The following is a 14,162-nucleotide window of genomic DNA, read 5'->3' on the forward strand; positions in this document are numbered from 1 at the left end:
AAATTTAGTCAACAGTCTTGGTCTTTGGTCAAGTCAATATTCCTAGTCAAGTCTTCATAGTTTTAAGAGCTTTATAGTTTCAAGGATTGACTAGATTATTTAATTTTACAGATTGCCTATTATATAAAGGTTTGCTTTGTATTGTTTTTATTCATTCAACCCTTTTAATAAAAATCTACTTTTTAAATTTGTTGAATCCTTTGTTCTTTGGAACATCGTAATGCTACGAGAGTGATCTCCGTAAGCACGGTCTTGTTCACTAGTGGGGCTGCCTCTCACGGACTAAGACCAACCCAGCAAGTATCTGGCCTTCCGCAGCCTTATACTGAAGAACCATCGATCCACCTTTCCTTTAATCCATCTTTGGGTCAAAGCTTATCCTTTTCACCAACCTTCGAGTGCATTCCTTGGGAGATTTTCTATTAAGTTATCCCACTTTCAAATCAGGTGATTCCAGTTTCCCATTTTGGGAATAGCACAGCTTCTTCGTCCTTCCAATCAAACCAGGATGAATCTCTTTGTGAGAAGCTTGATTTGGATACATAAAGTGGTGGAGAATCATCAGGAAGTTGAATAAATCTCATAGGAGTTGGGATGAAGAAGTTATCCCACTTTCAAATCAGGTGATTCCAGTTTCCCAGTTTGGGAATAGCACAGCTTCTTCGTCCTTCCAATCAAACCAGGATGAATCTCTTTGTGAGAAGCTTGATTTGGATACATAAAGTGGTGGAGAATCACCAGGAAGTTGAATAAATCTCATAGGAGTTGGGATGAAGAAGTTATCCCACTTTCAAATCAGGTGATTCTAGTTTCCCAGTTTGGGAATAGCACAGCTTCTTCGTCCTTCAATCAAACCAGGATGAATCTCTTTGTGAGAAGCTTTATTTGGATACATAAAGTGGTGGAGAATCATCAGGAAGTTGAATAAATCTCATAGGAGTTGGGATGAAGAAGTTATGAGATTTGAGAGCTCTGGCTGTGTATGTGTAAGAAAAGCCATTAAAGGCAAAGATAAGGTCTTGAACTAGTTGAATGAGAGGTCTGATGAAACTAGTATGAACTTGAATTAGAAACAAAGAGACTTTGAGAGATTAAGAGATTAGAGACTAAGAAAGGGGTACATTAACGGAATCTGATCAAGAACACACTTTTATAATTATGAAGGAGATGGGAAAACCCCCATACTCTCTTAAGAGAGTTACAAACGCCCATGAGGGTCTTTATATAGGTTTTACACTCTTGCAAACTCATAAACCTATATCTAATGGATAGAAATAACTTAAGAGGAATGGATGGTGAGGATGAGTTGGTCTTGCTGTAATCTGAGTGATGTGTGCTGATTGGATAAGCTAAGCTGGCTCACTTTAATTCAAACCAAGCAAGCTGGCTCCTTGCTTGTGATTGGCTCTCCTTAGGCTCTCCTAATCTTCCCATGCATCTGTCCAGGTTCATGGTCGTGGCTCCCTTCTCTTTACAGCAAGAGACAGCCTGTCCAAGACCAGAACTAGCCAATCACACACAAGGAAGCTCCCATTGGTTGTTTGCCTCCACAAAGCATCTTCTTGATTCCCTTTGATTAGATTCAAACCTTGGTGCCTTATCCATATACTATGCACACTCTTCACATCCTGAATAGTGACCCAAATAGTGAATAGTCAACCTGAATAGTGACTAGTGATTCACTATTCACTTTTACACCAACTTGCCCAAACTTCTCCAATCTTACTGTGGTAACTCTTCAAAGTTACTGTGGTAACTTTGGAGTTACTGTCTGACCCAAATCTTCTCTAAATGGTGTCTAAGTACCTCCTGGACTTAACCCTATCTTTGCACACTCATCAGACCACTTCTGAAGCCTTAAGACTCTCCCAAAGCCTTAACATACAATCTCTGAAGATCTTGCCATGTCTTTGCACAAGCACCAACTCAACTCATCACTTTTGCTTCTCCACTTCTTCTCTTCAAGTTAACACTCCCCCTCAAGCTTGACTCTAGCTGATCCTAAGTCAAGCTTGGAACCTTGAAGAACTTCCTCATTAAAAACCTCACCAAGGAAAACCCTTTGGGACAAAACCTTGATGAGGGAAAAAGAGTAAAGTCTCCAAGGCCTAGGGATTGGCCAGTGAGTCTTTGTGCCTTACCAACAATGTAAGGGACACAAAGACTCTGGATCATGGCCTCTACAATCATCCCACGCCTTGTACTCTCCTTACTGCCTAATCTTGGTCTCTCCCCGTTTCACCTAACCTCTTGTTAGGTTGAAGTGCTCGGACACACCAGATCAGCCTCTTCTTGGAGATACAACTTCTCTTACTGAGTCTTGGCTGCTTCTTCTTCTTATAGAGTCGCCACCTTGTTGCTTGAGCTACATGAGGATGCTTCAGCCACTCTCCAATCACCTCAACACTTGAAGCCGCCTTGGATATTGCTTCTTCATCCTTCATCATACTTCTCAACAGGTTGCTTCCTCTTCTAGAATAACCACCAAGCTCTCTTGGATCATGTAAGCTTCAACACTCCCCCTCAAGCTTGAGACTCTCACAGGAACAAGCTTGAATGGATTGCTTCATGATCCTCACACACACACCATTGCCGCTTCTCTTCTGATCTTGCCATCTTCATGGAATGCTTGTGGAAGCTTCAGCTATCTCTCCAATCACTTCACACTAGAAGCCGACTTGATAGAGTTGCCTTCATCTTCTCACAGCCAAGAGTACTCTCTTGAATAGACTCGCCACAGCCTAAGCCCGGATGGCTCCTTCTTCAGATGGTTGCAATGGACTTCTTGGATCGCTTGGAAGCTCACTAAACTCCCCTCCTCAAGCTTGGATTGAGTATAGGTCCAAGCTTGCAAGTGAGCTTCAGTGAGACTTCACACCAGTGGCGCATCACCACTTCTTTCTCAACTCTCCATTGCTCCACACAATGGGCAAAGTCTTCCTCTTTCAACTCGGATGGATGGTGAACCAAGAACACCTCTTGTGAACCTGAAACATCACTCAAACTCCAGCAAAGATAAGACACAAGTGCATTGGGTCAACCCTTGATGCATCATCAAGTTTGAACACCAATGTCTTTAAGCAATGCAACAGATTAAACTAGACATTTTCAAGTTCTAATCTTTGCAAGCAAACTCTCTAAGCACTAGCATGATCCTAACAGATTCAATACAAGCTACTTAGGCAATTTTAAAGCTTCTTTACTCAGCATTTAGACATGAATCTAATGCTTCAATGTAAGACAGCCATTTGACAGTATGCACTAACCTTAATCAGTTTTAATTCATGAATGCAACAATACAATCCATCACACATTCATTTATAACTTAGGCTAAGCATTACTATCATCACTTATCATCAGACAATGCATTACTTTCAATCTGTTTTCAGTTCATGAGCTTCAAACAATATCATTTCACCTTTAGCAAACTCATTACTTAACAGGAGCAAGCATTTTACTCTTTAAACACTAAACAAGCCTTTAAAGCATCCTGGGACAGATTCAACTAATTATATTTAGCAATCACACATTATCCTCAGGTTTTTCAATCAAAACACATCACAATAACCAGGCACAGTCACAACACAAGCTCATTATCAAGAAGGTTTTAAAGAATCGCTTACACAAGGAACCAGGTTGGTTTCCTTAAGCCTCCAAAGGCAATCTGGCCATGATATGGTTGGATTCAAGAGTCTAGGTCGTCACCCAACTCCTTCTCCTTCAGTCCATGGCCTCCTTCTTGTTTCTCACACCCAAAGACCCCTCCTTGCTCCATACTATCAAGCCTGCTTCTCTTCACTTCATCTTTCTTGTAGCAGGATGTAACAAGCTCTTGGACAAGGAGTTTTGGCTTGAGGTTCATGACGCCTCTCCATCCTCCTTTGCTTCCAATGAGACTCTCTCCATCAGGTACAGACAGCAACGGCTTGAGGGACAGGATAACACTCCATGGCTTCAAGTCTCTTCTTCTTCAAGAGCTGAACTCGGATGGATATGACTTCAAGGGTTTGGTTTGAGCTGAGATGAGAGCTGTGGATTTGCGGAAGCTCAGCTCAGGTTCTGATGAACCTGGCTCTGATACCATATGAGATTTGAGAGCTCTGGCTGTGTATGTGTATGAAAAGCCATTAAAGGCAAAGATAAGGTCTTGAACTAGTTGAATAAGAGGTCTGATGAAACTAGTATGAACTTGAATCAGAAACAAAGAGACTTAGAGAGATTAAGAGATTAGAGACTAAGAAAGGGGTAGATTAAGGGAATCTGATCAAGAACACACTTTTATATTATGAAGGAGATGGGAAAACCCCCATACTCTCTTAAGAGAGTTACAAACGCCCATGAGGGTCTTTATATAGGTTTTACACTCTTGCAAACTCATAAACCTATATCTAATGGATAGAAATAACTTAAGAGGAATGGATGGTGAGGATGAGTTGGTCTTGTTGTAATCTGAGTGATGTGTGCTGATTGGATAAGCTAAGCTGGCTCACTTTAATTCAAACCAAGGCAAGCTGGCTCCTTGCTTGTGATTGGCTCTCCTTAGGCTCCTCCTAATCTTCCCATGCATCTGTCCAGGTTCATGGTCGTGGCTCCCTTCTCTTTACAGCAAGAGACAGCCTGTCCAAGACCAGAACTAGCCAATCACACACAAGGAAGCTCCCATTGGTTGTTTGCCTCCACAAAGCATCTTCTTGATTCCCTTTGACTAGATTCAAACCTTGGTGCCTTATCCATATACTATGCACACTCTTCACATCCTGAATAGTGACCCAAATAGTGAATAGTCAACCTGAATAGTGACTAGTGATTCACTATTCACTTTTACACCAACTTGCCCAAACTTCTCCAATCTTACTGTGGTAACTCTCCAAAGTTACTGTGGTAACTTTGGAGTTACTGTCTGACCCAAATCTTCTCTAAATGGTGTCTAAGTCCCTCCTGGACTTAACCCTATCTTTGCACACTCATCAGACCACTTCTGAAGCCTTAAGACTCTCCCAAAGCCTTAACATACAATCTCTGAAGATCTTGCCATGTCTTTGCACAAGCACCAACTCAACTCATCACTTTTGCTTCTCCACTTCTTCTCTTCAAGTTAACACTCCCCCTCAAGCTTGACTCTAGCTGATCCTAAGTCAAGCTTGGAACCTTGAAGAACTTCCTCATTAAAAACCTCACCAAGGAAAACCCTTTGGGACAAAACCTTGATGAGGGAAAAAGAGTAAAGTCTCCAAGGCCTAGGGATTGGCCAGTGAGTCTTTGTGCCTTACCAACAATGTAAGGGACACAAAGACTCTGGATCATGGCCTCTACAATCATCCCACGCCTTGTACTCTCCTTACTGCCTAATCTTGGTCTCTCCCCGTTTCACCTAACCTCTTGTTAGGTTGAAGTGCTCGGACACACCAGATCAGCCTCTTCTTGGAGATACAACTTCTCTTACTGAGTCTTGGCTGCTTCTTCTTCTTATAGAGTCGCCACCTTGTTGCTTGAGCTACATGAGGATGCTTCAGCCACTCTCCAATCACCTCAACACTTGAAGCCGCCTTGGATATTGCTTCTTCATCCTTCATCATACTTCTCAACAGGTTGCTTCCTCTTCTAGAATAACCACCAAGCTCTCTTGGATCATGTAAGCTTCAACACTCCCCCTCAAGCTTGAGACTCTCACAGGAACAAGCTTGAATGGATTGCTTCATGATCCTCACACACACACCATTGCCGCTTCTCTTCTGATCTTGCCATCTTCATGGAATGCTTGTGGAAGCTTCAGCTATCTCTCCAATCACTTCACACTAGAAGCCGCCTTGATAGAGTTGCCTTCATCTTCTCACAGCCAAGAGTACTCTCTTGAATAGACTCGCCACAGCCTAAGCCCGGATGGCTCCTTCTTCAGATGGTTGCAATGGACTTCTTGGATCGCTTGGAAGCTCACTAAACTCCCCTCCTCAAGCTTGGATTGAGTATAGGTCCAAGCTTGCAAGTGAGCTTCAGTGAGACTTCACACCAGTGGCGCATCACCACTTCTTTCTCAACTCTCCATTGCTCCACACAATGGGCAAAGTCTTCCTCTTTCAACTCGGATGGATGGTGAACCAAGAACACCTCTTGTGAACCTGAAACATCACTCAAACTCCAGCAAAGATAAGACACAAGTGCATTGGGTCAACCCTTGATGCATCATCAAGTTTGAACACCAATGTCTTTAAGCAATGCAACAGATTAAACTAGACATTTTCAAGTTCTAATCTTTGCAAGCAAACTCTCTAAGCACTAGCATGATCCTAACAGATTCAATACAAGCTACTTAGGCAATTTTAAAGCTTCTTTACTCAGCATTTAGACATGAATCTAATGCTTCAATGTAAGACAGCCATTTGACAGTATGCACTAACCTTAATCAGTTTTAATTCATGAATGCAACAATACAATCCATCACACATTCATTTATAACTTAGGCTAAGCATTACTATCATCACTTAACATCAGACAATGCATTACTTTCAATCTGTTTTCAGTTCATGAGCTTCAAACAATATCATTTCACCTTTAGCAAACTCATTACTTAACAGGAGCAAGCATTTTACTCTTTAAACACTAAACAAGCCTTTAAAGCATCCTGGGACAGATTCAACTAATTATATTTAGCAATCACACATTATCCTCAGGGTTTTTTCAATCAATACACATCACAATAACCAGGCACAGTCACAACACAAGCTCATTATCAAGAAGGTTTTAAAGAATCGCTTACACAAGGAACCAGGTTGGTTCCTTAAGCCTCCAAAGGCAATCTGGCCATGATATGGTTGGACTCAAGAGTCTAGGTCGTCACCCAACTCCTTCTCCTTCAGTCCATGGCCTCCTTCTTGTTTCTCACACCCAAAGACCCCTCCTTGCTCCATACTATCAAGCCTGCTTCTCTTCACTTCATCTTTCTTGTAGCAGGATGTAACAAGCTCTTGGACAAGGAGTTTTGGCTTGAGGTTCATGACGCCTCTCCATCCTCCTTTGCTTCCAATGAGACTCTCTCCATCAGGTACAGACAGCAACGGCTTGAGGGACAGGATAACACTCCATGGCTTCAAGTCTCTTCTTCTTCAAGAGCTGAACTCGGATGGATATGACTTCAAGGGTTTGGTTTGAGCTGAGATGAGAGCTGTGGATTTGCGGAAGCTCAGCTCAGGTTCTGATGAACCTGGCTCTGATACCATATGAGATTTGAGAGCTCTGGCTGTGTATGTGTAAGAAAGCCATTAAGGCAAAGATAAGGTCTTGAACTAGTTGAATAAGAGGTCTGATGAAACTAGTATGAACTTGAATCAGAAACAAAGAGACTTTGAGAGATTAAGAGATTAGAGACTAAGAAAGGGGTAGATTAAGGGAATCTGATCAAGAACACACTTTTATATTATGAAGGAGATGGGAAAACCCCCATACTCTCTTAAGAGAGTTACAAACGCCCATGAGGGTCTTTATATAGGTTTTACACTCTTGCAAACTCATAAACCTATATCTAATGGATAGAAATAACTTAAGAGGAATGGATGGTGAGGATGAGTTGGTCTTGTTGTAATCTGAGTGATGTGTGCTGATTGGATAAGCTAAGCTGGCTCACTTTAATTCAAACCAAGGCAAGCTGGCTCCTTGCTTGTGATTGGCTCTCCTTAGGCTCCTCCTAATCTTCCCATGCATCTGTCCAGGTTCATGGTCGTGGCTCCCTTCTCTTTACAGCAAGAGACAGCCTGTCCAAGACCAGAACTAGCCAATCACACACAAGGAAGCTCCCATTGGTTGTTTGCCTCCACAAAGCATCTTCTTGATTCCCTTTGATAGATTCAAACCTTGGTGCCTTATCCATATACTATGCACACTCTTCACATCCTGAATAGTGACCCAAATAGTGAATAGTCAACCTGAATAGTGACTAGTGATTCACTATTCACTTTTACACCAACTTGCCCAAACTTCTCCAATCTTACTGTGGTAACTCTCCAAAGTTACTGTGGTAACTTTGGAGTTACTGTCTGACCCAAATCTTCTCTAAATGGTGTCTAAGTCCCTCCTGGACTTAACCCTATCTTTGCACACTCATCAGACCACTTCTGAAGCCTTAAGACTCTCCCAAAGCCTTAACATACAATCTCTGAAGATCTTGCCATGTCTTTGCACAAGCACCAACTCAACTCATCACTTTTGCTTCTCCACTTCTTCTCTTCAAGTTAACACTCCCCCTCAAGCTTGACTCTAGCTGATCCTAAGTCAAGCTTGGAACCTTGAAGAACTTCCTCATTAAAAACCTCACCAAGGAAAACCCTTTGGGACAAAACCTTGATGAGGGAAAAAGAGTAAAGTCTCCAAGGCCTAGGGATTGGCCAGTGAGTCTTTGTGCCTTACCAACAATGTAAGGGACACAAAGACTCTGGATCATGGCCTCTACAATCATCCCACGCCTTGTACTCTCCTTACTGCCTAATCTTGGTCTCTCCCCGTTTCACCTAACCTCTTGTTAGGTTGAAGTGCTCGGACACACCAGATCAGCCTCTTCTTGGAGATACAACTTCTCTTACTGAGTCTTGGCTGCTTCTTCTTCTTATAGAGTCGCCACCTTGTTGCTTGAGCTACATGAGGATGCTTCAGCCACTCTCCAATCACCTCAACACTTGAAGCCGCCTTGGATATTGCTTCTTCATCCTTCATCATACTTCTCAACAGGTTGCTTCCTCTTCTAGAATAACCACCAAGCTCTCTTGGATCATGTAAGCTTCAACACTCCCCCTCAAGCTTGAGACTCTCACAGGAACAAGCTTGAATGGATTGCTTCATGATCCTCACACACACACCATTGCCGCTTCTCTTCTGATCTTGCCATCTTCATGGAATGCTTGTGGAAGCTTCAGCTATCTCTCCAATCACTTCACACTAGAAGCCGACTTGATAGAGTTGCCTTCATCTTCTCACAGCCAAGAGTACTCTCTTGAATAGACTCGCCACAGCCTAAGCCCGGATGGCTCCTTCTTCAGATGGTTGCAATGGACTTCTTGGATCGCTTGGAAGCTCACTAAACTCCCCTCCTCAAGCTTGGATTGAGTATAGGTCCAAGCTTGCAAGTGAGCTTCAGTGAGACTTCACACCAGTGGCGCATCACCACTTCTTTCTCAACTCTCCATTGCTCCACACAATGGGCAAAGTCTTCCTCTTTCAACTCGGATGGATGGTGAACCAAGAACACCTCTTGTGAACCTGAAACATCACTCAAACTCCAGCAAAGATAAGACACAAGTGCATTGGGTCAACCCTTGATGCATCATCAAGTTTGAACACCAATGTCTTTAAGCAATGCAACAGATTAAACTAGACATTTTCAAGTTCTAATCTTTGCAAGCAAACTCTCTAAGCACTAGCATGATCCTAACAGATTCAATACAAGCTACTTAGGCAATTTTAAAGCTTCTTTACTCAGCATTTAGACATGAATCTAATGCTTCAATGTAAGACAGCCATTTGACAGTATGCACTAACCTTAATCAGTTTTAATTCATGAATGCAACAATACAATCCATCACACATTCATTTATAACTTAGGCTAAGCATTACTATCATCACTTATCATCAGACAATGCATTACTTTCAATCTGTTTTCAGTTCATGAGCTTCAAACAATATCATTTCACCTTTAGCAAACTCATTACTTAACAGGAGCAAGCATTTTACTCTTTAAACACTAAACAAGCCTTTAAAGCATCCTGGGACAGATTCAACTAATTATATTTAGCAATCACACATTATCCTCAGGTTTTTCAATCAAACACATCACAATAACCAGGCACAGTCACAACACAAGCTCATTATCAAGAAGGTTTTAAAGAATCGCTTACACAAGGAACCAGGTTGGTTTCTTAAGCCTCCAAAGGCAATCTGGCCATGATATGGTTGGATTCAAGAGTCTAGGTCGTCACCCAACTCCTTCTCCTTCAGTCCATGGCCTCCTTCTTGTTTCTCACACCCAAAGACCCCTCCTTGCTCCATACTATCAAGCCTGCTTCTCTTCACTTCATCTTTCTTCTAGCAGGATGTAACAAGCTCTTGGACAAGGAGTTTTGGCTTGAGGTTCATGACGCCTCTCCATCCTCCTTTGCTTCCAATGAGACTCTCTCCATCAGGTACAGACAGCAACGGCTTGAGGGACAGGATAACACTCCATGGCTTCAAGTCTCTTCTTCTTCAAGAGCTGAACTCGGATGGATATGACTTCAAGGGTTTGGTTTGAGCTGAGATGAGAGCTGTGGATTTGCGGAAGCTCAGCTCAGGTTCTGATGAACCTGGCTCTGATACCATATGAGATTTGAGAGCTCTGGCTGTGTATGTGTAAGAAAAGCCATTAAAGGCAAAGATAAGATCTTGAACTAGTTGAATAAGAGGTCTGATGAAACTAGTATGAACTTGAATCAGAAACAAAAAGACTTTAAGAGATTAAGAGATTAGAGACTAAGAAAGGGGTAGATTAAGGGAATCTGATCAAGAACACACTTTTATATTTATGAAGGAGATGGGAAAACCCCCATACTCTCTTAAGAGAGTTACAAACGCCCATGAGGGTCTTTATATAGGTTTTACACTCTTGCAAACTCATAAACCTATATCTAATGGATAGAAATAACTTAAGAGGAATGGATGGTGAGGATGAGTTGGTCTTGTTGTAATCTGAGTGATGTGTGCTGATTGGATAAGCTAAGCTGGCTCACTTTAATTCAAACCAAGGTAAGCTGGCTCCTTGCTTGTGATTGGCTCTCCTTAGGCTCCTACTAATCTTCCCATGCATCTGTCCAGGTTCATGGTCGTGGCTCCCTTCTCTTTACAGCAAGAGACAGCCTGTCCAAGACCAGAACTAGCCAATCACACACAAGGAAGCTCCCATTGGTTGTTTGCCTCCACAAAGCATCTTCTTGATTCCCTTTGACTAGATTCAAACCTTGGTGCCTTATCCATATACTATGCACACTCTTCACATCCTGAATAGTGACCCAAATAGTGAATAGTCAACCTGAATAGTGACTAGTGATTCACTATTCACTTTTACACCAACTTGCCCAAACTTCTCCAATCTTACTGTGGTAACTCTCCAAAGTTACTGTGGTAACTTTGGAGTTACTGTCTGACCCAAATCTTCTCTAAATGGTGTCTAAGTCCCTCCTGGACTTAACCCTATCTTTGCACACTCATCAGACCACTTCTGAAGCCTTAAGACTCTCCCAAAGCCTTAACATACAATCTCTGAAGATCTTGCCATGTCTTTGCACAAGCACCAACTCAACTCATCACTTTTGCTTCTCCACTTCTTCTCTTCAAGTTAACACTCCCCCTCAAGCTTGACTCTAGCTGATCCTAAGTCAAGCTTGGAACCTTGAAGAACTTCCTCATTAAAAACCTCACCAAGGAAAACCCTTTGGGACAAAACCTTGATGAGGGAAAAAGAGTAAAGTCTCCAAGGCCTAGGGATTGGCCAGTGAGTCTTTGTGCCTTACCAACAATGTAAGGGACACAAAGACTCTGGATCATGGCCTCTACAATCATCCCACGCCTTGTACTCTCCTTACTGCCTAATCTTGGTCTCTCCCCGTTTCACCTAACCTCTTGTTAGGTTGAAGTGCTCGGACACACCAGATCAGCCTCTTCTTGGAGATACAACTTCTCTTACTGAGTCTTGGCTGCTTCTTCTTCTTATAGAGTCGCCACCTTGTTGCTTGAGCTACATGAGGATGCTTCAGCCACTCTCCAATCACCTCAACACTTGAAGCCGCCTTGGATATTGCTTCTTCATCCTTCATCATACTTCTCAACAGGTTGCTTCCTCTTCTAGAATAACCACCAAGCTCTCTTGGATCATGTAAGCTTCAACACTCCCCCTCAAGCTTGAGACTCTCACAGGAACAAGCTTGAATGGATTGCTTCATGATCCTCACACACACACCATTGCCGCTTCTCTTCTGATCTTGCCATCTTCATGGAATGCTTGTGGAAGCTTCAGCTATCTCTCCAATCACTTCACACTAGAAGCCGACTTGATAGAGTTGCCTTCATCTTCTCACAGCCAAGAGTACTCTCTTGAATAGACTCGCCACAGCCTAAGCCCGGATGGCTCCTTCTTCAGATGGTTGCAATGGACTTCTTGGATCGCTTGGAAGCTCACTAAACTCCCCTCCTCAAGCTTGGATTGAGTATAGGTCCAAGCTTGCAAGTGAGCTTCAGTGAGACTTCACACCAGTGGCGCATCACCACTTCTTTCTCAACTCTCCATTGCTCCACACAATGGGCAAAGTCTTCCTCTTTCAACTCGGATGGATGGTGAACCAAGAACACCTCTTGTGAACCTGAAACATCACTCAAACTCCAGCAAAGATAAGACACAAGTGCATTGGGTCAACCCTTGATGCATCATCAAGTTTGAACACCAATGTCTTTAAGCAATGCAACAGATTAAACTAGACATTTTCAAGTTCTAATCTTTGCAAGCAAACTCTCTAAGCACTAGCATGATCCTAACAGATTCAATACAAGCTACTTAGGCAATTTTAAAGCTTCTTTACTCAGCATTTAGACATGAATCTAATGCTTCAATGTAAGACAGCCATTTGACAGTATGCACTAACCTTAATCAGTTTTAATTCATGAATGCAACAATACAATCCATCACACATTCATTTATAACTTAGGCTAAGCATTACTATCATCACTTATCATCAGACAATGCATTACTTTCAATCTGTTTTCAGTTCATGAGCTTCAAACAATATCATTTCACCTTTAGCAAACTCATTACTTAACAGGAGCAAGCATTTTACTCTTTAAACACTAAACAAGCCTTTAAAGCATCCTGGGACAGATACAACTAATTATATTTAGCAATCACACATTATCCTCAGGTTTTTCAATCAAACACATCACAATAACCAGGCACAGTCACAACACAAGCTCATTATCAAGAAGGTTTTAAAGAATCGCTTACACAAGGAACCAGGTTGGTTTCTTAAGCCTCCAAAGGCAATCTGGCCATGATATGGTTGGATTCAAGAGTCTAGGTCGTCACCCAACTCCTTCTCCTTCAGTCCATGGCCTCCTTCTTGTTTCTCACACCCAAAGACCCCTCCTTGCTCCATACTATCAAGCCTGCTTCTCTTCACTTCATCTTTCTTGTAGCAGGATGTAACAAGCTCTTGGACAAGGAGTTTTGGCTTGAGGTTCATGACGCCTCTCCATCCTCCTTTGCTTCCAATGAGACTCTCTCCATCAGGTACAGACAGCAACGGCTTGAGGGACAGGATAACACTCCATGGCTTCAAGTCTCTTCTTCTTCAAGAGCTGAACTCGGATGGATATGACTTCAAGGGTTTGGTTTGAGCTGAGATGAGAGCTGTGGATTTGCGGAAGCTCAGCTCAGGTTCTGATGAACCTGGCTCTGATACCATATGAGATTTGAGAGCTCTGGCTGTGTATGTGTAAGAAAAGCCATTAAAGGCAAAGATAAGGTCTTGAACTAGTTGAATGAGAGGTCTGATGAAACTAGTATGAACTTGAATCAGAAACAAAGAGACTTTGAGAGATTAAGAGATTAGAGACTAAGAAAGGGGTAGATTAACGGAATCTGATCAAGAACACACTTTTATAATTATGAAGGAGATGGGAAAACCCCCATACTCTCTTAAGAGAGTTACAAACGCCCATGAGGGTCTTTATATAGGTTTTACACTCTTGCAAACTCATAAACCTATATCTAATGGATAGAAATAACTTAAGAGGAATGGATGGTGAGGATGAGTTGGTCTTGCTGTAATCTGAGTGATGTGTGCTGATTGGATAAGCTAAGCTGGCTCACTTTAATTCAAACCAAGGCAAGCTGGCTCCTTGCTTGTGATTGGCTCTCCTTAGGCTCCTCCTAATCTTCCCATGCATCTGTCCAGGTTCATGGTCGTGGCTCCCTTCTCTTTACAGCAAGAGACAGCCTGTCCAAGACCAGAACTAGCCAATCACACACAAGGAAGCTCCCATTGGTTGTTTGCCTCCACAAAGCATCTTCTTGATTCCCTTTGATTAGATTCAAACCTTGGTGCCTTATCCATATACTATGCACACTCTTCACATCCTGAATAGTGACCCAAATAGTG

The 14,162-nt window shown here is 42.4% G+C and overlaps 1 long non-coding RNA gene across 1 annotated transcript; it reads left to right on the forward strand.

The window, feature by feature from the left end:
- The first annotated feature begins 11,662 nt into the window (after window positions 1–11,662).
- On the forward strand, window positions 11,663–12,103 carry LOC117130361. The gene is made up of 2 exons (XR_004453787.1): window positions 11,663–11,739; window positions 11,874–12,103. It is a non-coding gene; the product is annotated as an uncharacterized LOC117130361 (long non-coding RNA).
- The last annotated feature ends 2,059 nt before the right edge of the window (window positions 12,104–14,162 follow it).

Source organism: Brassica rapa, unplaced genomic scaffold, assembly GCF_000309985.2.
Source record: "Brassica rapa cultivar Chiifu-401-42 unplaced genomic scaffold, CAAS_Brap_v3.01 Scaffold0402, whole genome shotgun sequence".
Classification (NCBI taxonomy): domain Eukaryota; kingdom Viridiplantae; phylum Streptophyta; class Magnoliopsida; order Brassicales; family Brassicaceae; genus Brassica; species Brassica rapa.